The sequence below is a fragment of the Rhagoletis pomonella genome, unplaced genomic scaffold (assembly GCF_013731165.1).
Source record: "Rhagoletis pomonella isolate Grant_MI unplaced genomic scaffold, Rhpom_1.0 Rhpom_scaffold_00009, whole genome shotgun sequence".
In the NCBI taxonomy this organism is placed as follows: Eukaryota; Metazoa; Arthropoda; class Insecta; order Diptera; family Tephritidae; genus Rhagoletis; species Rhagoletis pomonella.
The window spans coordinates 13,042,526-13,065,681 of NW_023458563.1; the positions used below are offsets into that span (position 1 = coordinate 13,042,526).

The window sequence follows — 23,156 nt, forward strand, 5'->3', positions numbered from 1 at the left end:
GACTCGATTTTTACTATAAAGAAAACTATTATTTCCACTCTCAATAATTGAAATACTATCTTTAGCATATCAAATCAGCTGATGAATTTGATGCTGTAGCTGAATAGTTTTAGATCTCGACACTTAACAAACTCCTGTTTCCAGTACTCGGCACCAAAAAACTAAAAAAAAAGGTTCCGTACGTCATGCGGACTGCGCCCCTCGTGTCGGTTGGGCGGGAATGGATTAATTAATTAATTAGAATTATTAGCAAAAACCAACAAAACCAACAACCACATGATCAAGTTTAAATAGCACTGGAATAGCTGCGCTTGATTGTAATTGGCTTAACAAATGAAAAAGTGGAAAAGGCAACAAGAATTAAGGCGAACTTAGCACAGTGCGTAGGCAACTGGCTGAGTCAGCTGGGGTCGTTGGATCGAATCTTACTGAAAGAAGTCTGATGAAGAAATGTGGTGATTTCCGAAATAGCTATCACTTCTACCATTTTTCAAATTATTGTAGCTTTTCTACAATAGTTTTTCATTAAAAACGACCTCAAGCTCAATAAAAATTGTTGAATAAATATTTTTCTAGCTAAAATTATAAATTTATGGTACATGCTTTTATGAAAACTGTATGACAAGCTTATCAAATTCTAGTAAAATAAGTGTAAGTTGTGAGCGGCAAAAAAATCGTATTGATTTTTAATAATTTTTATTCTGAGGGCTTTTTTCGTTTTTTTTTTTCATATAAATAGCGAAATATTGTTAAACTAGCGTCGACTTTTCTTTAATTTTTTTTTTGCAAACGGTCTTGCGCATTTCTTCCATAAGAGATTCATGTTTATATGGAAAAGAGCAAAACCCGTCAACAAAAAAATATTAAAAATCAATACGATTTTTTAGCCGCTCAAAACTTGCACTTATTTTACTAGAATTTTACAAGCTTATTAACTGCATACCCAAAAAATTTCTAAAAATTCTGGTTAAAAAGCTCGAAATTTACATACAAATTTGTGGAATTTTTCTAAGTTCTGTATAAGGTTTGAAAGTGTGTGTCAACAAAATTTTAGCTTGAAAAATATTGTAAATATTAAAAACGAAACACCATTCATCCATTTTTGACCACCAATGTATACAGTCATTTGAAAAATAATAGGGACAAGACATCTTGACTGTTTTTGACCATAAACCATATAAATTTAAATTTCAAACTTTGTAGAACAATTCAACAAAATTTTGCAACAACAACAAGCTTTTTATTAAGTGTAGTTTTATAGCCCATTAAATTCTAGGTAAATAAAGTGCAAGTATCAAGTGCCTAAGAGTTCGCGTTGACTTTTGATGATATTCAAAAATCAACGCGAATTCTTAGGCACTTGATACTTGCACATACATATATCGAGCCCTAACCGCCAAAATAACGTAAGCGACATTTTTTTTCAAAATTTTCTTTTTCATGCAGAAATATTCCTAGCGCATCTAGATACATTTCTGCATCAAAAAGAAAAAACATAGAAAAAAATATGTTGTAAAATGTTGTTGAATTTTACTAATTGTTCTACCAAGTTTGAAATTTAGACTTACATATATGGGTTTTGTTAAATAATGAATGCCAAAATGTCGTGTCCCTATTATTTTTCACATACATACATAGTTGTACATTTAAATATTGTATACGTATATATGTAAGTTTTTATGGGTGCGTTCAGAAATGCATCAAGCCAAAGCATCAGCCACTTTTATTTCTAAACTATAATTGATGGAAATGCCAAACATGCGCAACCACGGTTAAAAGCCGAGTTCGAACTTATTTGCGTAAATAAGACATTTCCATCAATTACAGTTTAGAAATAAAAGAGACTGATGCTTTAGCTTGATGCATTTCTGAACGCACCCAAACAGATTTTCCTGCAATCCTTTGAACAAATGTGACAGCTTTGGCTGGCCTTCGGTATAAGCCCCTTATCTGCTGACAAAGGCTATCGACTAATTGGATACAAAACTATCGTGGAAATCTCACATGGAGCAGAAAACCTCCAAAGCATTGACAGCATTTTGGCAATGTAAACAGGTCTTTGACAAAAGGGGGCCCTGATACGAAAGGAAATCCTCTGGATTTATTACTCTATAATCAGACCCATAATCATAGTCTGAGTGCTATTTTCTCCACGCGCTATTTTGTGTCTGGTTCCGACAAAAAATAAACAATAAATAAAGCCCGGTTCTTGAAAAAAATGTGTACATACCAGTGAAGCAGGGCGTTTATAGCTTCGTATTTAAGAATATCCAACTTTTGTGGTAATGTTTTAAATAAAAAATTAACAAATGATGGATATTTGTTATGTAGTCTTGTCCATTTATTTTGATTTATTATGTTTATTTTTATTTATTTCGTTTATGAAATAAATTCTTACAGGCTATGCATAACATTAGAGCAATATACGTACCTACATACATATATATAAGTATGTTTAATTTAAAAAGGTTTGAGTGACCGCATTCGTAATAGAATTGTTCCCAAGCGCAAAATTAATTTCATACTTGGTGGAAAGGTTATTAAGCTATCTTAAAGCCTAATAATTGGATAATTTAAAACATAATTATGCCGATATATCCCTACATTAAATAAAATAGAGTAACGAAGAATTCCAGACATTACGTTGAAGTTAATTAAACTCAAGTTTACAACGAGCATCCTACATAGGGACAGAATCTTGAACACGTTCAAGTCGATGCACATTGATTCTAATAGGAACAAGCTAGCCGGACAAAAGTCGTTATTGAATTTTCGTATTATAATGATTGAAAAAGACAACCAAAATTCTCATTATTATTAATTAGATAAAAATGTTGCATTATTATTGTTCAAGGATAAGTAATTCATTGTTCTTATTACAAAAACGGAGACGCGGGTTGTTTAATTTCATGTTGTGGCCTTATTGCTATGTTGCATACCGATGTTTTATAGTGCAGTGTTTGATTTATATTTGGGATGAATTTGCATGCCAACGGTAAGTACCATTAATTTTCTATCTTGTTTTTATCACTAGATATTACTGTAGAAGAAATGTCAAAATCTTAAATTTGTTTGCAACTATTTGCGTTTATTAGTGTGAAAGTAGTATATCTTGGCCCAGTCTAAAATTTTTATATATATCATAGCTGTGGCACTATAGGTACAATTTGTTTTTTATTTTTAACCGACTTCCAAAAAAGGAGGAAGTTATCGGTTCGTCGGAATATTTTTTTTTTATGTATGTATGTTACCGCATAACTTTGCACCACGTCAACCGATTTGGTTTAGATCCGATCATTGGATCATGAAATATATAGATATATATATATTTTTTTAAGTCGGTTTTTTTTTGCTAAAAATTACTTGTTTTATAGATTATTCCTAGTCGATATCGAAAGTATGCAGAATTTTTTGAAGAATGGCTGAAATATGCAAAAATGTATGTTATGAACTTTTTTCTTTGGCAAAGGTTTCGATAGTTGATCATGCTTAAATGGGCCTTTCTAAATTCAATGGCATCCCCATTTTTCCGTATTGGATCCAGGTAACGGTACTTGAAAATTTTTGTAAATAACTCACTCAATTTTAGAGTTATATTCCTAAAATTTTGCACGTGACTGCTTTTCTTAATATTACTTATTATAACATATAGCTTCCATTCAACTGATTACACAGGTCCACAAAAAAAAATCGATGAAATGTTCCTTTGACCAAACCTAGTCTGTTATATGTTTTTGGGGTCGCTGAACACGAATTTGAAGTCCGTTTTGCTCCATCACGTCTGGACTTTTTTCTAACCTCAAAAAACATCTCGGATTTTACGTGACAGTGAAAATTCGGGGTGTTTTTTGAGGTTAGGAAAAAATCTAGATGTGATGGAGCAAAACGGACTTCAGATTCGTGTTCAGCGACCCCAAAAAACATTGATAGACTAGGTTTGGTCAAAGGAACTTTTCATTGATTTTTTTTTTCGTGGATCTGTGTAATTAATGGTAATTTTACGAGTGAAATGATTGTCCAGGTACAAAATTGTATCTATGCTAAACAATTATTTCGGTTAGAGTGCTCTGTAAATTATTACCGGTTCCATTTACAATTGCTGGATTTGAACAATGTATTATGGAATTTTGATTAAAAATACAAAATCAGCGTTATTATGAGTTTCATTTTCTTCGAACTGCTTCACTTATCACTTTTCGTTCCGTGTATTCACTACGGACGTATCAAAAAATTTCGGGCGAATTTGTTTTCGGGCGAAACTAACGATAGATAAGGTTGAATGAGAATATTCTTTTGGGAGTATGGTTCGATTGCTTCGAAGACAGTTTAAATTCTTCGACATTGTCCTTTCAGTGTTCAGTTTTGAGTGCACTCATCGCGAATTCATGCAGGACGAATTCAGAAGGAACCAGCTCATTAGCAATGGAATAAAAAGCCGAATCCCGATCTGCATTGTTAAGTGAGAAGAAATATCGTGAATGTCCAATTACTTCGACATGACGATTGGTCCAGCAAATTAAATCTCTTAATTTCACAATGCGTAAAACTTTCATTCGGAGACCACGGGATTGAGATCTGCATGGGTTAAAGTCAAGTTATTACAGTTAAATAAACCATCAGAGCCCCTTTGCTTTATGGCGATTTACCATAATAAGGACAATTCTTGATGAATGCCCACAAATGCATTAATTAGGCAGTTAAAAGATTTCATCTTAAATACGTCTATGTAAACTGGATTTATGTGGACCAACGATATTCACCCATTTCGAACTTGCCACCAACTATGCTATACAGATTCATCATCGAACCAGATCATTGTTCCAGACAGTGAATGAAGAGAAACAAGTTTTTCAAATTTATTACGTTGGCAACTCTAATATCGAAATTGATTAGCGTTGTGCGATTAACTGTGCTATGATACGCCAGATCATTGGAAAATTTTAAGAATTTCGTTACGGATACAACGATTTCGTTAGATTATTTAAAATAGCAATGGAAGATATGCCTTCTGACGACCACAAAACTATATTTAGAGCAGAAAATGTGCCACTGGAAGTCTTTAAGTGAATACTTGGTGAAAGTGTGGTACCAAAATGTTCCTACAATTACAATTTCACTGCACAAAATGTACATAACGTGATTAGATACACCCATGTCAGTCAGAAGATCCAACTAAATAATTTTGTTCAGCTAGCTTGTTCTATTCGAACCACTGTGCGATGTGAGTGCACCGGATATATTGGATTTCATATGATAGAAGCATATTCAAGCTCCGAGCGTAATAACATTCAAACGGGCAAAAGCAACGCCTACGTCCCATATAATAGTAATTTACAGAAGTACGAAAACTGCGATTAGGGTGATTAGATACACCCATGTCAGTCAGAAAATCCGACTAAACTACCTCCCATATAATGGTAATTTATTGAAGTGCGAAAACTGCGATTAATTTGTTATTGAAGCTAATTTACTCAAAATTGTTGTTTGGAATAATTCCTTCGCAAAAATTCGAGTATAACAAACTTTTGGAAAATGGGCGTGGCACCGCCCACTTATGACTACATGGGTATCGGTAACCGCTTTATCGATTTCTACCAAACAAGGGTAAAGTATTTCAATGTTTGAAACAGGGAAAGAACTATATTAAATACGTGCGCCGGGTATTTAATTTTCGGCTCTACCCGAGGTCACACTTCTTTGCTTGTTAGCCACTAAAGCATAAAATAAAAACAAATACTTGTACCTAGCCAAAATACTCGTGGGCTGTTACCCGTTTATAATTAAAACCAAATAACAAGCACTCATTTTTGAATGTCGCTTAAAAATAATAATATGTATGTAAGAAATATAAATACATATGTGCATATATGTGTATGTGTATTGTACATGCACATAGTAACCAAAGGAGAATACTTGTATCTAAATAGGTTTTCGGTTAAAACCTATATTTAGAATACATATTTTACAGGACATGAGAAAAATGAGACTATCCGAAAGAATTCAAAATTTAGAATTCAGTAGGAAACCAATCTGGAATGAATAAAATGGTTGAGAGAATAATGACTGTAAACTTTTGGAATTCAACCAAATTAATGTGCGGTCAATGGCAAACATACCGAGCGGTAGCATGTGCCTGTTTAGTGGTAATTTTTTGCCGAAGTAATGGAAGTTAGTATAAAATTTGTTGTCGATGTCTCGGCAGAGCAAAGAAGTGTTTTCTGTTGGAAATATATTAGTTACTTTAATATATATTAATTAACCGAGAGAGTTTTCGGCCAGCAACATCACTGTCGGAGCCGTCATGCACACAAGCTGCAGCGGTAGCGTACAAACGTACATTCTATGAGACTATGAAATAGTCAGCCATGCCAACCTCGGCCGCCAATGAAACAAAAAAAAAATTTAAATGGAAAAATACGACAGCAAATGCAGTACTGGTGCCAAAATCAAAAGCCTAATCAAGGTAGCAAGCAATCGTCGTTCTCATAATCACCCCTAGCGTCACAGACATATGTATGTATGTACTTAAATTGCTGCCGCTACAGCTAGCCATCGTCATCGGCGAAATTAACGACAGCAACGACGGCCAACGACTTTGCTAGCCTCTTGGCTGCCTTTGGGCCAGGGAAGCCAACTCATGGGGAATTCCCCGATTTGCGGGGAATTTCAGTTTGCGTGGGGAAACGGGGAATTTACCTTTTTTTTGTGGGGAATTTAAAACGCTGTGACATAATCACGTTTGAATTGAAGTTTATAAGTTAAGCCTTTACCAAAAACCGTATAAATCTAAGTTTCAAACTTTCAATGTTTAAAAAAACAAATTAAACAAACTTTTGTAAAACTTACGAGCCTTTAATTCAATTTCTTAGAAAGATTATTAGTATGCAGTTTTGTAGTTCGTTCAATTCTAGTATAACAAAGTTTCAAATAGCTAAAAATTACACAATTTATTTTTATATGGAAGAAAACCGCAACACCTTCGGCAGAAAAATCTTAAACCAAAATTTTTAGCCACTCGCAACTTGTACATTATGTCACTATAATTAGTGGACTACAAAACTGTATACTCAAAATCTTTCTAGAAAATCAATTAAACAGCCCGAAATTTTACGAACGTTCCTTGATATTTTTTTTTAATATTGCACAAAGTGTGAAGCTTGGATTTATACAGTTTTGTTAAAGAATTAACTATGTTTTTATAAAAAAATAACTCAAATTAAATAACAAAAAAAAACTATTGGGAAAACTTATCAAAATTTGGTGGGACTAAAATTTGTTCGACCACTATACGTATGTTGAAATTATACCTATCGCTAGCTTAGAGTGAAAAGTTGCTAAGTCCCAATTTAAAAATTGTAGAGAAAAAAACTTTTTATAGCCATTTTCTTCAAGCATTTCGCAAAACTTAGAATACAATATTTTGCCTGTTTAAAGCAAAGAAATCAGAGGAATTCGATCTTTATAAAATAAAGTCCGTACTATTTTGGCCTTATCGAAATTTTGGAGCTTTTTTTAGACTTAGAAAATTTTTCTTTCATTGAATATGAACGAGAAAACATAAAACAAGGACCTTTTCGAAACATTGCATTTTTAATTTCACTATCCTCATGTATCAAATATGAGTATTCGTAAAAAGTGGACTTAGCAACTTTTCACTCTAAGCAAGCGATATGTACATTTTTTATTCTTTATTTGATAACTAACTTTATAAAAGTTTGGTTTGGTTTATGAATATATGTATAGATGAATTACAAATATGTATATATGAAAAATACATAATTTTTTTTTAGTAAGGACATATATATGGGGTATTTTACGAAATTTCGGGCAAAATCAGGGAATTTCATTATCGAAATCGGGGAATTCTCAAAAATGAGTTGGCTGCCCTGCTTTGGGCTCATCGTCATATTGAAGGCATTACTTATTGATAACGTCAGCATCAGTGAGTCTACAATAGCAGCGCAGTCTGAAATTGAATCTACCGTGGATGACGCCATCGCCAGTGGTAGGCCAAAGCTACATCCGAGAGTGCGTAGCACAGTTCGTAGTCAACTTGTCTTGCTTAACTATTGCACGAATGACGTCACTCCATAATCTCTTTAAATTTTTGCACGTGGTAACGCGCATATTACTAATACTAATCAAATGCACCTTTACAAGGCAGGAAAAATGCGATAGAAAGTTCGGAATCATTTACAAATGCGCATTCCATACTCAATAACTTACACCCTTAATCTAGAACCCAAATATTCGTAATTCGTAGCTACGTTACAAAAAACGAAAAATCCACATGCTGCAACGTGTGCAGCATTGCCAGCTATCAGTTGTTTTTCGAAGACAGCTGTATGAAGGAAAACAAAGTGGAAAGGAATTAAACAACACTAGTCATGTGCTTATTTATAGTAAAAGTGTTTGATTTTACATATTTTGAAGGAAACGGTGGATTCAATTGCATTTGCAATTATAGCAGCGGAGTAAGAGCGGGCTATGGAAATGAATTCAGAAAGATATGCGGCGCTGTCGGGCATAGTAACGTTAGACGCATCTATGTCAGCTTCTGGTTGAATTGTTGAACCACAAGCCATAACGCCTCCTATGCCTGAAGAACTGGTTCTCAATCCAGTTAATGCAATAACAGCTTCTTCCAAGCCATTGAAAACATGCACCTGTTGCGCTTGCTTCTGCCTTCGGCCGCGCTTAGTTGCCGGAGAAGAGGGGCTTCCGCTTGTCAAAGGTATACAACATTTCTTGTGCAAATACATAACTCCGGTAGAATCCACATCAAAATTTCAAAAAAAGGGCATAGTACAAACCGAATTTAATAGTAAACTAGTGCTCAGAAATTTTAAACATTTATTTTAAGTTAAAGTAGAAATTCTGTAGAATTTAATCAGATTCAATTTTTTTGTGCATACAGACTGGTAAGTATTGAAAATATTTGTTTTTGAAAAATTATATGTAATTTCGTCCTTCTAACTTTATCAGCTTAAAAAATTAATTATTCGTCCTTGTGAATCCAAAAAATTTTAATTTTTTTAAATTCTAAAGAAATTTCCTTCCTTCTTTCCTTCCATTTATTTGGTGTCCATATTTTTATTCTACAATGTATTGAATTTTTTAAATAATTTTTGGAATTAATCATGTCTTTGAAATTATAAAGACCTTTAAAATAAATCCTGACGTCAGAGAGAAAAAATAAAAACGCCACTTTAAAAAAAAAGTAGGTTTCAAACCCATTTATTTATTATTAATTTTATGGGAGGATGAGTCAGCTGGGGTCGTTGGATTGAATCCCACTGAAAGAAGTCTGATGAGGAAATGTGGTGATTCCGAAATAGCTATCATTTCTACCATATTTTTTGCAAATTATTGTTGCTTTTCCACAATAGTTTTTCATTAAAAACGGTCTCACGCTCAATAAAAATTGTTGAATATAATTGTTATAAGTCCATAAATAACAAAAACAAAGTAGGAGAGCTTCTCAAACAGTTTAGAAGCAATTTTTTTCGATCTAAGTTTTTGAAAAGTAATGAATATCTAAATCCCGGGACTAATCTCGGGATCCCGGGATTGTGATAACGACATCCCGAAAACCCGGGATCGTAAAAAGCCAAAAAATTAACATCCCCAGTAAGCAAATAGTGAGGCGGCGAGCAAAACATCGAGCAAATCGTAAAGAGCATCGAGCAGAGCGAAGACACAAAATTTGTTCAAATCGACGCAATGATACGTTTATCTAGGAAATTTATTTACATAAGATGGAAAACTGTAATTCAATTAAAAGATATTGTATTGTGGCCAGGGTTTTAAAATGCTGTAAATTTTTCATTTAATTTGTTTTTGCTGTGCTTTGACTTCGGCATGTATGATATCGAAAGCAAAGCAACAGGAATTCAGAAAAAAATCATTTGCTTTGGCTGTCGTTTTGCTGTAAAATTTCGAAAGCAACCAGACAATTAAAAAACAATTTGTGAACCCAGCAAACACAGTCTCTAACGTTAGAGAAATTTGGATTTCTACATTAGATTAGATTAGAGAAACCACGCAAATTCAAATAGATGTAAATAAGCAATATTCCAAATGAATGAATAATAAATTATTTTTAAGTTCAAGTAATTCATTATTATTTTACTGCAAATGCATTTAATACAAATTTTACAAGCAACGCGTTTTATTTAATAAAGCAAAACAGCAGTTTGAATTGAAATTCACATTCGAATCCCATTAGAGATCAACATTAGAATTCGATTAGAGAATTAATATTTTCTCGAGTCAAGAACTATGTCCCATTTTTGTTGAGATCGCTATGTTTCTCGATAGTTTTTCGAGTCGTTCTCTAACGTTTGAGATTGAAGAATGTGGCTAGTTCTCCAATCATTCTCTAATCGATAACTAAACTCAATGTTTGCTGGGAAAGCACAACGACAGCGCAGTGGCAGCAAAGCAACAGCAATTTGACTATAACTTGGCTGTGAAACATCAAATTGATAAAAATACATACAGTCAGTCAAAAAAGTTTAGGTACAGCGAATTTTTTACAATACGGGCACCTATTTTTTAAATATTTTATTTTTCGATAATTTTTTATAAAAATATGGTCAATTCTACAACAAAAAACCCAAAAATCAGGGTTCCGAACCTTGTGCAAAATTAAAGAAAATTCCGCAAAATGTCATTCAAATATTGCACTTTTTATTTACAGGACAGTCAAGCAGATCGCAGGATAGGAAAAGTACTATCACAGCAAATCAAAAGCAATATATTGTTTTCAATAAACTGCCGATAAAGTTCGAGCTAATTGAGAATTGCCCATATGAGTAAGAAAAACACTTAATTGCGACTTTTTTGAAAAAAGGTAAAGAAAATTTAAATCATATAGGATTACATTCCTTGACTAACAATTAATTAAAAAATTAATCCCAACGGTTTTTACCCTCCTTTCGCGCCCAACCGACACGAGGGGCGCCATCCGCATGACGTACGGAACTTTTTTTGTTTTTTGCTACAGAATCAAATTCATCAGCTGATTGGATATGCTTAAGATAGTATTTCAATTATTGAGAGTGGAAATGATAGTTTTCTTAATAGTAAAAATCGAGTCCGATATATCAAACGTGCTGGAATGAGTTGAAATCTTGACATAAACCACGGAATGATTCGTTTAGTTCAAAATTAGTTTTGCATGGCTTCAAAAACAGAGGTCGAAAGTGCCTTGACACTCGAGAGGGAACATTAAAATTTAGCTCAGCCAAAAGGGCCGGGCTATTAATCAAGCCTGTCATTAATTTAACGATAAATATTATACCTAGAATTTCTCTACGACTTGCGAGTGTAGGCCCAATTTATGAGCTTTAGACGACTTGTGTGTGGGCGAGATTGCAGTCTGAATCCCAGTTAAAATCACGAAATGCAAAAAGCAAGAATTGGTTTTGAATTGATTCAATCCTTTCTGAATGAACTTGGTAGCGGTAAGGATCTTTGAACTCTTTTGACCATCGCTTTACAAATGCAAATGCGCTTTTGGCTTTATTAACTGTAACACTAATATAAAGGTTGAAAATGAGTTTGGAATCCATTGTGATACCAAGATCGACAAGATTGGATATTGAATAAACAACTGGTTGAACAGCCCTTCGGGAGAATAACTTTACATTTTTTAAGGTTTAGTGGCATATAGTTTGCATTACACCAACTAACCACGTTGCTTAGATCCGCTTGTAACAAAGACCTTTCTTCGATAGAGGGCAATGTCTTAAAAAATTTCACATCATCGGCATACATTAAAATTTTTATATATTTTGTTATAGAAGAAATATCATTAATGAATATCAGGAACAGAATCGGACGAAGGTGGCTTCCCTGAGGAACTCCTGAAGAAACTTTAATGATGTTGGAAGAACAGGAAACAGGTCGGAATATGATCAGGTTAACGCCTGAAGGCGGACCTCCATAGCATGCATATACGTACGCGTGCGTTTGACAGATAAATTGAATATACAAATTTGTATGTCAGCACCTACATAGCAACGCATGAAAACGTAAGAAAGTTATATGGATTTTGACTTCTAAGCGCAAATGTCAAACCCACACATACGGATACGCATGCTATGGAGGTCGGCCTTGAATCACGCTTTTAGGGTTTTAAATAGTGTAAAACTTCATCGTTGGCTCTCGCTAGACGCAGTGTTGCGATAATGCATAGCGGACGGAAAACCATGTACCTTACGCTTTGAATTTACGAAAGGCACCCTGAAATTGTGCATATGGAAACTGTGCATACGAAATAATGCATATGAAAAAAACCGAAATAATGCATACGAAAAAAACCGAAATAATGCATATATGCACAGTTTCGGTTGAAAACCGAAATAATGCATATGAAAAAAACCGAAATAATGCATATATGCACAGTTTCGGTTGAAAACCGCAAAAATGCATATTAGAAAAACCGAAATTATGCATATGCACTCTTTCGTTTGAAAACCGAAATAATGCATATGACAAAAACCGAATTAATGCATACATGCACAGTTTCGACTCAAAACCGAAGTAATGCATATGACAAAAACCGAAATAGTGCATACATGAAAACGAACTTCTTTCTGAGTAGGCGGCCTTCGGCCGCGCTTAGGGATTATAACCCTTACTAAGTAGAGTTCTCCTTTCTGTGTTGCCGGAAAAGGGGGCCGGAAGTATTTTTGCGCAGAACTTCTTTCTGTGTAGGCGGCCTTCGGCCGCGCTTAGGGGTTATAACCCTTACTAAGTAGAATTCTGCTTTCTGTGTTGCCGGAAAAGAAGGGCGGAAGTATTTTTGCGCAGAACTTCTCTCTGCGTAGGCCGCCTTCGGCCGCGCTTAGGGATTATAACCCTTACTAAGTAGAATTCTCCTTTCTGTGTTGCCGCAAAAGGGGGCCGGAAGTACTTTTGCGCAGAACTTCTTTCTGCGTAGGCGGCCTTCGGCCGCGCTTAGGGATTATAACCCCTACTAAGTAGAATTCTCCTTTCTGTGTTGCCGGAAAAGGCGTAGGCGGCCTTCGGCCGCGCTTAGGGATTATATCCCTTACTAAGTAGAATTCTCCTTTCTGTGTTGTCGCAAAAGGGGACCGGAAGTATTTTTGCGCAGAACTTCTTTCTGCGTAGGCGGCCTTCGGCCGCACTTAAGGATTATAACCCTTACTAAGTAGAATTCTCATTTCTGTGTTGCCGGAAAAGGGGGCCGGAAGTACTTTTGCGCAGAACTTCTTTCTGCGTAGGCGGCCTTCGGCCGCGCTTAGGGATTATAACCCTTACTAAGTAGAATTCTACTTTCTGTATTGCCGGAAAAGAAGGGCGGACGTATTTTTGCGCAGAACTTTTCTCTGCGTACTCGGCTTTCAGCCGCGCTTAGGGATTAAAACCCTTACTAAGTAGAAGTAAATAATTCATATTAGAAAAAACGAAATTATCCATATGCACACTTTCGTTAGAAAACCGAAATAATGCATATAACAAAAACCGAAATAATGCATGCATGCACAATTTCAGTTCAAAACCGAAATAATGCATATGGCTAAAACCGAAATAAAGCATACATGCACAGTTTCGGATGAAAACCGAAATAATGCATATGTGAAAGACGAAGGTATGCATCCATGCACAGTTTCGGTTGAAAACCGAAATAATGCATATTACAAAAACCGAAATAATGCATGCATGCACAGTTTCGGTTGAAAACCGAAATAATGCATATGAAAAACCCGAAGTAATGCATACATGCACAGTTTCGGTTGAAAACCGAAATAATGCATATGAGAAAATACCGAAATTATGCATATGCATACTTTCGTTTTAAAAGCGAAATAATGCATATGAAAATAAACGAAGTAATGCATACATGCACAGTTTCGGTTTAAAACCGAAATAATGCATATGGTAAAAACCGAAATAAAGCATACATGCACAGTTTCGGTTGAAACCGAAATAATGTCTAAATGCACAGTTTCCATATGCGCAATTTCGGTGCCCCTTTACGAAACCATAAAATGATTTAGGATTGTTAATTAAATTCTTTTTAATTTTAGATAAATATAACTTATAACATTTCTTATTTAATGCAAAGTAGCTATGCCGCAAAACTGAGTACTTTACGTAATCTCTGTGTAAGCCCGATCTTTTGTACAGTTTAAAAGAATGTGACTTTTTATTTTGCATTTTTTTAAGCTCTTTATCGAACCATAATTTTATTGGTTCTTCATGAACAGAATTACCTTTTGGTGCATACTTCCGAAACAAATTGAAAACAGTATCATTAAAGTGCTGAACGCTACGCTCCACGTCATCTCTATATATTGGCCAAGATAACTTGAAAGTTCTTTGTTTATTTTTCTTTCGCAAAAACATATCTAGCCTTGAACTATAAAACTTATTATTCTGTATTTCATTTGTGATTTCGTAGAAACCGATTAATAGAACATCATCAACAAAAACAAGATCCAAGACCTTTCTGAACTTATTTGGACATGTATTTATTTGTTTTAGACAAAGTTCAGCCATTTCCTCCAGTAATACATTGCCAATAATGAAATGTGTGGCAGATTAAAATCGCCCAAAACAATCATAGAATCGGAAGGCGTAAGCATTGCATTTAGATACTCAAGTGAAGAAACTAGCTGTGTATATACTGATATAGCAGAATTCGGAGGGATGTAGCAGAGCTAAGTAAACGTAACTCTTACCAGGCGGTACAGGTGTACATTTAAATTCAGTATTTCAATGTCAGGAACACTAACTCCCTCGGATGGTATCGACGAATGCACCACAAAAAGAACACCACCGCCGATTCTGTCCTCGCAGTCGCTCCTGTATATTTGATATTCATTTGGAAGAATTTCGGAATTAAAAATATGAAGTTTGAATCATGTTTCGGTCAAGGAAATAATATTAAAATTGCAAAATCAAATCCTTTAAAATATAAGTCAGTTAATTTGGTGTTCAAATCTCTAACGTTTTGATAGTAAATACTTAAAGTTGACTTGCGAGTTACGTTTTTTGAATCAGAATTAAGATTAGAAATTTTAGCTGCGTTGTTATTACTTTTATTAGGTTTATACTCAAACTCGCGAACAAACGCCCCGGTCGTATTTAAAATTAAATACGAATTAATACATCTTTAGTTTCAATCTTAGTTGATATTTCGACTTTATATCGTCCGAAGAAACGTCTTTAGCGAATCTAGAGACAAAGATTGATCTTCTCGGAGGAATTAAAACCAACTTTTTGGTAGTGACTTCAGATATGCGGGATTCCGAGTCATTCGGAGGAACTATGTTAGTTAGTGCAGCTTTAGATGTCGATGGAAACACTGTTAAATCAACAGTCTGATTGTCGTTATTATTTTTAGACGTAGACCTAAAGCCATATCCTTAGATAGCGGAGGCTCCAATGCCTGAGGGCATGGAGAAGAAAGATTGATTAGATCTAAGGGCTGAGATGGAGGATTTTTCTGAGTGTATTCAGTGACTATCGTTTTAGGTGGACAACAAACACGCCTACGTTTATTTTCTCGACTCTCCTCGGAGTTTGGAGGTTTGTCGAGGCATGTGAAAGATGAAATGTGTACGAATTTGTTGTAACATCAGGAGTTGAAGACTTGCTCTAGTTGCTAATCTCTTAAAATTTCCTCCAATCACGTCGTAAGCAGATTTCGAATGTGAACTTGCAACAAAGTTCAATTCTGCCATTTCCTTGAAGGGATTTTCATGATTTCAGACCTTTAGTAAGGTTAATATTATTTATTCATATTGTTTTTGTTTTTTACACACCTTTCCTCTTTCAAAAATATACAATTTCATAAAATTTCAATGTCTAAGTATTTATCATATTGCTCGAGCGTTAGACGAACTAGAGTCCATACGCATAAGTAGCCCATTACGCATATTTGGGTACTTAAAGACGACATTATAGACAATGTTTTATGTAAAAATAAAAATTTAAAAAAATGCTATAATCAAAAAAAAAGTAAAAAGAAAAATGTTTACTTAACTTTTTTTTAAGTACAATTAAAGCCCATAACAAGACCGAAGAAATACATTTTTTTCATTAAGTTTCGTTAAAAGGTTTCCAAGATACAGCACTTTAAAGAAAGGTATGTATGACTTTTTCTTAAAATTTAAGTTCCGTGTAAATAGGCAACCCTACGTCATATCGGCAAAATATGCTGCACGTATATTCATGTCACCTAGATCTTCAATCTCTTCCACTTTCATCCAAATGTTTAAATTTTATCCGACTGAGAGTTTTAATTGAAATTTCGAAAATAATTATTACTAGCGTACCCGGCGAACTACGCCTCGCCCAAATTAATTTTTGTTGGAACATTTTGGTACAACACTTTCACCAACTTTTCACTTAATGACTTCCAGTGGTTCATTTATCTGCTCTGATTATGGTTTTGTGTTCGTCAGAAAGCATTATCATTTTAAATAACCTAACCAAAGTGTTGTGTCCGTGATAAAGTTCTTGCAATTTTCCAATGATCAGGCGTTTAATCGCACAGTTAATCGCATAACACTGATCGATTTCGATACCAGAGTTGTCAACGAAATAAATTTGTTTCAGTTATTAAGGTGCTTGTTCCTCCTGAGGTCGTCCTGCATTAACTTGGGTCCGTTGCTGAGGTTTTTGATTTACACTGCTAATCGCCAATATTTGTAAATTGCGGTTGCGTGAGGCAATGTTTCCTTATCTATTCGGCGATGGGTTTACGAACACTGAAATTATAATGTCGAAATATTCAAATTATCTTCGAAGCTATCGAACCACATTCGCAACAGATAACCTAACCTAACCAACATAATTGTAAACACAACAAAAAGACAACTCACATAGGGCAATCCACTCTACGAGCTATGCTCGGTATTACGTAAGCAACTTTCTTTAATACATATGTATATATAGATATAAATTTTTAAATAGTTGGTTAAAAGTGAATTTAAATGCCGCTCATTCCCTGAATGCGTTGTAATATTTTAGTCGATATATATTTAAGTACCAAATATGTTAAGCGGGTGACAACCCCACCTCAAGCGGTGAAGCTGTCCTTCAAAATGGTGTTTCAATCATTCAATTTGATGAAGTATAATGGAAGATATGGCGCTCTATTGACCGGATACAGTGCTCTCAGCTCCTTAAAACCCCCTTTTTTTCAATAAATAACTAAATTTGAACAACGTGACTTTTTTTGCAAGTACGTCAGCTTCTCCCCTTCAAAATGAGACATCATTAATTAAATTTGATAATATGTTAAAGGATATATCATTTGGTAACATAACACTACCTTTTAGGAAAAAGTATTTATATAGATATAGATTTTCGGTCCCTGTTATTAACTTATACACTGCCGCTCACTTGTATGCTTTAATTTTTTTAATATAATTTTGCTCCATTTTGCGTCTGGACTATTTTTTGTTATATAAACCAGCGCAAATTTGCAGCTAGATGCAATATCCAAGCACCCTTCATTTTTTGTACTAGCCTCAAAATCAAATTTCATTAAAATTTTCTATATTTTCTAATGCAATATTATATGCACAATTGAGAAAAAATCGAATGCCGATTCTCGATTTTTCGTATCGATTCACGGATCGAATCGGAGCTAAAAAATCAAATCGGAAGGGCTCGATTAAAAAGGTATCTCTAATTTGGCCGAGATTCTCCTCCGATTTGTGGCTTGCGCTTTGATGTTGTTACACAAAGTCGAGGAAGTGCAGTCCTTCACTCGGAGGCTTGCCATTGCCTGCCGAGGAGCGACCGCTGTTACGGAAAAAACCTTTTAACCATATTTTTTTGCCATGTTGCTTTGACCAGGGCTTGAACCCACACCACTACTACCACTACCACTAACCACTGCACTACAGCGGAAACAATACTTGATTCTATGTATATAAATAAAGTTTCAATTAAAAAAAATATTTGAGTGAGAAAGCCTGCGTGAGCGTGCGTGATTAAGAAACTAGACATCGTGAACGTGATTGAAAACAATATAACAGAACGTGAGTGCGCGTGATTTACAAAACCATCAACGTGAGCGTGCGTGAACGTGAGCTAAACCACTCACGCGCCCATCTCTAGTTCATATGAAGAACTCCAATACGCAGCACACAAATTAACAAAGAGGGCTATTTATAATTTACACAGCATGAAAACGGAAATAAAATGCATATGTATTGAATAAGCACTGGCGCTATATATAAATGGATTTGTCGGAACGATAATATAACGTATTGCAGTAAGCAATTAATGAGCTTAATCCTAACTGTTTGCCATCATTGTATGCGTTAAGAAATGAAAAATTAAAATTGTTACCTCCTATTGCAACGATTGAGGTTGACTTAAAATGTGTAATATGCAAAATAGTGGAAAGTTTGGTTAAATTTGTAATACGGAACAAAAATTTACAAAGCTGTCCTTAATTAAGTGTAGTATGGACGGTAGCTCTAGCCATAGTCGATACAAACTACAATTTGAATAAAAAATATTCCCTCTGCGGTATGTAAGTTACACAGGCATGCGATGTTTACTCCTTCAAAAAACGAGATAGCAATTTGTGTAGGTATTAGGTACTAAGCTACGAAAAAAATTATGCAAAAATTCCATCACGTAGATTTTCGATGAAAATTCGTTTTTCATTGTTCTTACTGTTAGCGTAAGTTAGAATTTAAGGATATTATTAATAAAAACTGGGTTTTTGGGTAAAAATTTTATTTTAGCTATTTTAATGAACTTTTAAAAAGATCTAGAATATGCATGTTATTACACGTTTCTCATTAAACAGGTCTGCGATGGTTTTCTACTTAAAAACTAAAAAACGTTTACATATAAATAAAATCTCAATCAAAGCTCGCTTGTTAATCACCCCGTTTACACTCGAAAATATCAGATTACGCTTGTTTACAGCAAAAATGTTCTGTGGATGCCACTAACCAATTCCCATGTAGAAATGCTCGGTGATTTCGGAAATCGAGTTAATTTTTTTTCCTGTGGAGACGTTTTCGAGATATTTGCACTTTACCGTTATTCAGCTAAACGGTATATACATCACTTTCCGATAGGCCTGATAGTTTCTGAGAAATAAATTAACAGCACAATAAAACACAAAACAGTCGTTATTTTTTTATTCCCCGACTCCTTGCTAAAATTTGTATTTTTAAATTTTTAATTAATTATTAATTAATTTCTCAAAAACTATCGAAAAATTATTTATGTACGGTTTATGGAGAATTTCATTGTCTTTCATATGCCGTATTTCGTATTACTATTGTTCAATTGGTTCGTAAGATTACGTGATTAAACTAAACTAAAATTTGTGGTCCAGTGTTATTAGTCGTCAAATTTGTTGCGCTTGTTAAGCTCATAACTTAAGGAAAAGTTAAGTTTCTTCTCTGTGCCACCGTGATCGCTTTTTCTGTTACATTAAGAAATTTAAATATATTTTGACTTAATACTTTATTAAAAATTCCGTTACAAACCTCTTTTCCTTGCCAGCGTCCATTTTTGTATACTTTTATATTTGACATTTCCACTGTTACTCGCAAAAATAATTGTTAAAACTAGGACACAGAAAAGTTGTCGGTTCAATCTGAGATTATTTTATAATTGCAGATTAACGTGGCACGAATTTTGTATGGCTAATTACAGATTAGGGAGTTAAGCTCGAAAAGGAGGATAACCTACTTATATGTAAACCTAGTATAAAAGTAATCTGGGTAGGCATTAGGTACTAAGCTACTAAAAAATAAAAAAAAAATGGTGTTACTACGTATTACTAGCGTTAACTTCGAATTTCCATAAGCCTTTCTGATTTACTTAACTAGTATTTTTACCTAATCAAGTTTATTTTTAAGTAAAAGTTTAATTTTAGTTGGATTCATTTTTGGCTCTTCATGTTTCAAAATATTCATGTCATTAATAAAAATAATTCTTGATGTGCTAGAAAAAAAAAAACAAGAATGTATTTTAATTTAACATACCTAGACATTTTAAAAAATAACATAATAATTGGAATGAAGAAAATAAAGTTAAATTTCGCAGGCCTGTGTTGTGCATTGCACAATTATGCATTTATATTTGATATTTCTTAATGTTTTCAGATTGGAAAATTTAGTCCCATAAAACGGTGGGGTGAAAAACATCATACGCAATAAGGCCATATGGTCTATTTCCATTTTGTTTTAGAAATAAAACCATATGACGTTATTTCCAATCCAGAAGTTAAATAAAGTCAGATTCAAAATTGTACAAATAAGTAATAAAGTCATAATTGAAATTAAAACCGCTTCAACTCAAAATTCATGTCTGGCCACACTGTTTGTGGATCACACATTTTTTCTATTAATTGACCGTACGCGAGTTTCTTTATTATTCAGTCCGGTATAATATAGACGTCGCATTTTAAACCCCCAGTACTACGAATCCGTGAACGGAAATTTACTTTTTTTTTAATATTTCAAAAGTTATCTGTAGAAAAAACACATTCCGAACATTATTTACGAGATGTTAGCTCCTGGCGGCAACGTTAAATCAAAAAGCTAACAAACATTCTTAAAAATTATTTTGAGTCCCAATAATTAAAATAATTATGATTTAAGTTTTCAAAATTCGGGTATGTCAGATGCAATATTTTTACGCGCACAACTCCTTTTTGAGTAGGCGACCTTCGGCCGCGCTACATCAAAGTATTTACTAGCTCTAGCCGTACCAATATCTCGGCTATGCTATTACCCACAGTGTTATGTGCGCGCCGAAAATAAGTTTAGTGGTTCTTTGTTCCGTTATCGAATAAACTTGTTTGTTCGATTTTGTTAAAACATGTACATACATATGACCGGTTCAAAAAACAATTTTCTTCTTTTCATGATCTTAGTAGAGAAATGAGTTGCTCTACATGCCCAAAGACATTCTTCCAAAGGCTACCCCCAATATCTTTAATATCGGATTAGCGAATCGTATTTGAATGTCAAAATTTTTTGATTATCGTCTTAGAACTCAAAATGTGTATAATTGGAAGCTATTTCGGGTTGAAATTCATGATTTTTTCAATTTTGGGTTGCAGATTCTATTTATTATTAGTCACGATTGTTTGGTAAGATAAAAATATCAACATATTTGAGTTCCTGGGTAAAAACTACCCCTATAAACCTGGTGATTTTTTCGAAATAGCCCGAAATAACTTCCAATTATAAACCTTTTTGAGTTCTAAGACGATAATAAAAAAATGTTGACATTCAAATACGATTCGCTAATCCGATATTAAAGATATTGGGGGTAGCCTTTGGAAGAATGTCTTTGGGCATGTAGAGCAACTCATTTCTCTACTTTCTGTACATACGTACTATGATACTGAATTATTTAAATTGATACAAATTATTACTAATAAAATGAAATAAATAATTATTTTATATTTCCAGATTTATTGAATATTGGAAAATAAATATATCGTCGCCGCGCCAACAAAAACAGTTGTGTTTTTTTAATAACTTTTCAGGAGAGCAAAAAAACTGATTCCTAGTGCCAATAGACAATATTTTGCAAATTTCGTCTTAAAAAGGATCAGTCCAGAGCCTTCGTCTTGACCTGGCTCCGCCACAGCCGCTAAGCTTAAACGCAGAATACATGTACATGAAATATTCGTTTTGATTGTATTGAACTAAATTTAATAAATCAATATGAATTGCAAAATATTAATAATTAGCAATAGAGAAGCAGATCCACATTAACTTCAATCATATGTACCATCATATTTCATATTTCATCTTTATTCCGTCTATGATTTACAATCTTACAGACTAGAAGTAGGCTTAAAAGTATTAACGGTGACTAGTATATGTACAATTACGAAAATAGGTTTCAAGAGATTATTTAAAAAGACTTCTTGGAAACGAAAAGTCGATATCTAAAGCTCTTTGAGATATTGTTAAATTCCACAAACATCGTATATCATTACTTGGATTAATTTTTATTTCCTTTCATACTGGAGAAATGTGTATTACTTTTTATATTAGCCTAGGTCCCCGTATTACTATTCTTCTTCGTGTTCGTGTTCGTCCTCTCATTATCCTCGTCTTCGAATTTGTGCATAAGTTAGCAAAGACTTCTGAAGCAGCTGGCAACCCTCCGAAATATAGTTAAGAAATAAAAAAATTTCGTGCGTCTGATATTGCGATACCTACAAATTTCATGTGCCTGATGAATTAAGTTTAATTTGCTTTTTTAAATACGTGACAACGCTCCTAAATACAGTTCAGAAATAAACCCTTTTTAAACCCATTTCATTTGATACCCATATTTTTATAATTGCTTTAATTTATAAAGTAATTTGAGTTTAACTTTTTAAACAGGTGGCAACTCTCTTTAATATTCTAAATATTCAAACTAAGAATATCTTACCATCTTCGTTTCACGTCATATTTTAATTTTTCATTTAGCTTATGCTTACTTTAATTAAATTCTAATTTTAAAACATATGCGAACCCTATTCAAAATATTTTAAAACCAAAACCTTGTTAAATCTTTTTCAACTTACAAACATATTGCAATACAAATTTAAATTTTGAATATAAATCCCTTAATTCAAGTTGAATTCAATTTCTAAAACATATGGCAACCCTCTGAAATAAAGTTCCGAAAAAAATATTTTTAACCCGTGTCAATTTATACCTACACTTTAATAATTCTTTTGACTTATTAAATAATTTGAGTTTAACTTTTTACACAGGTGCAAACCCTCTTTAATGTTATAAATTCTCAAACTAAATATTTCTTAATACTCTTGTTTGACGCCCATATTTGAATATATCATATAATTTAATTTGATTCGACTTTTCAAACAGATCGCAATCCTGTTCAAATTATTTTTGAACCAAAACCTCGTTAAACCTTTTTCGTCTGACACTTGTATTGTGATACATATTTAAGTTACTAATACTCTTGATTAAAATTGAATTTAATTATAAAATCAGGTGGCAACCCAACTACATGCAGTTTAGAAATAAAGTTTCTTCAAAGCAATTTTTATTTATATTCATATTGAAGTAATTTATTTAACCTATTGCTTATATTGAATCTAACTTTGTAACAAGGTGGCAACCTCTTTCGTCGGACATCCATATCAGGATATACAT

General features: G+C 33.7%; 1 protein-coding gene and 1 long non-coding RNA gene across 3 annotated transcripts in view; one reads left to right on the top strand and one right to left on the bottom strand.

Moving 5' to 3' along the window:
* Nucleotides 1-23,156, bottom strand: part of LOC118745569 (plasma membrane calcium-transporting ATPase 1-like) — a gene marked incomplete at its 3' end in the record, with an annotated part of 196,433 nt that overhangs the window by 120,192 nt on the left and 53,085 nt on the right.
* Nucleotides 7,958-21,687, top strand: LOC118745574. Of its 2 annotated transcripts, none has more exons than XR_004993654.1 (3): nt 7,958-8,028; nt 10,703-10,855; nt 21,444-21,687. It is a non-coding gene; the product is annotated as an uncharacterized LOC118745574 (long non-coding RNA). The 2 variants fall into 2 exon arrangements; XR_004993655.1 differs by having other exon boundaries at nt 7,969-8,116.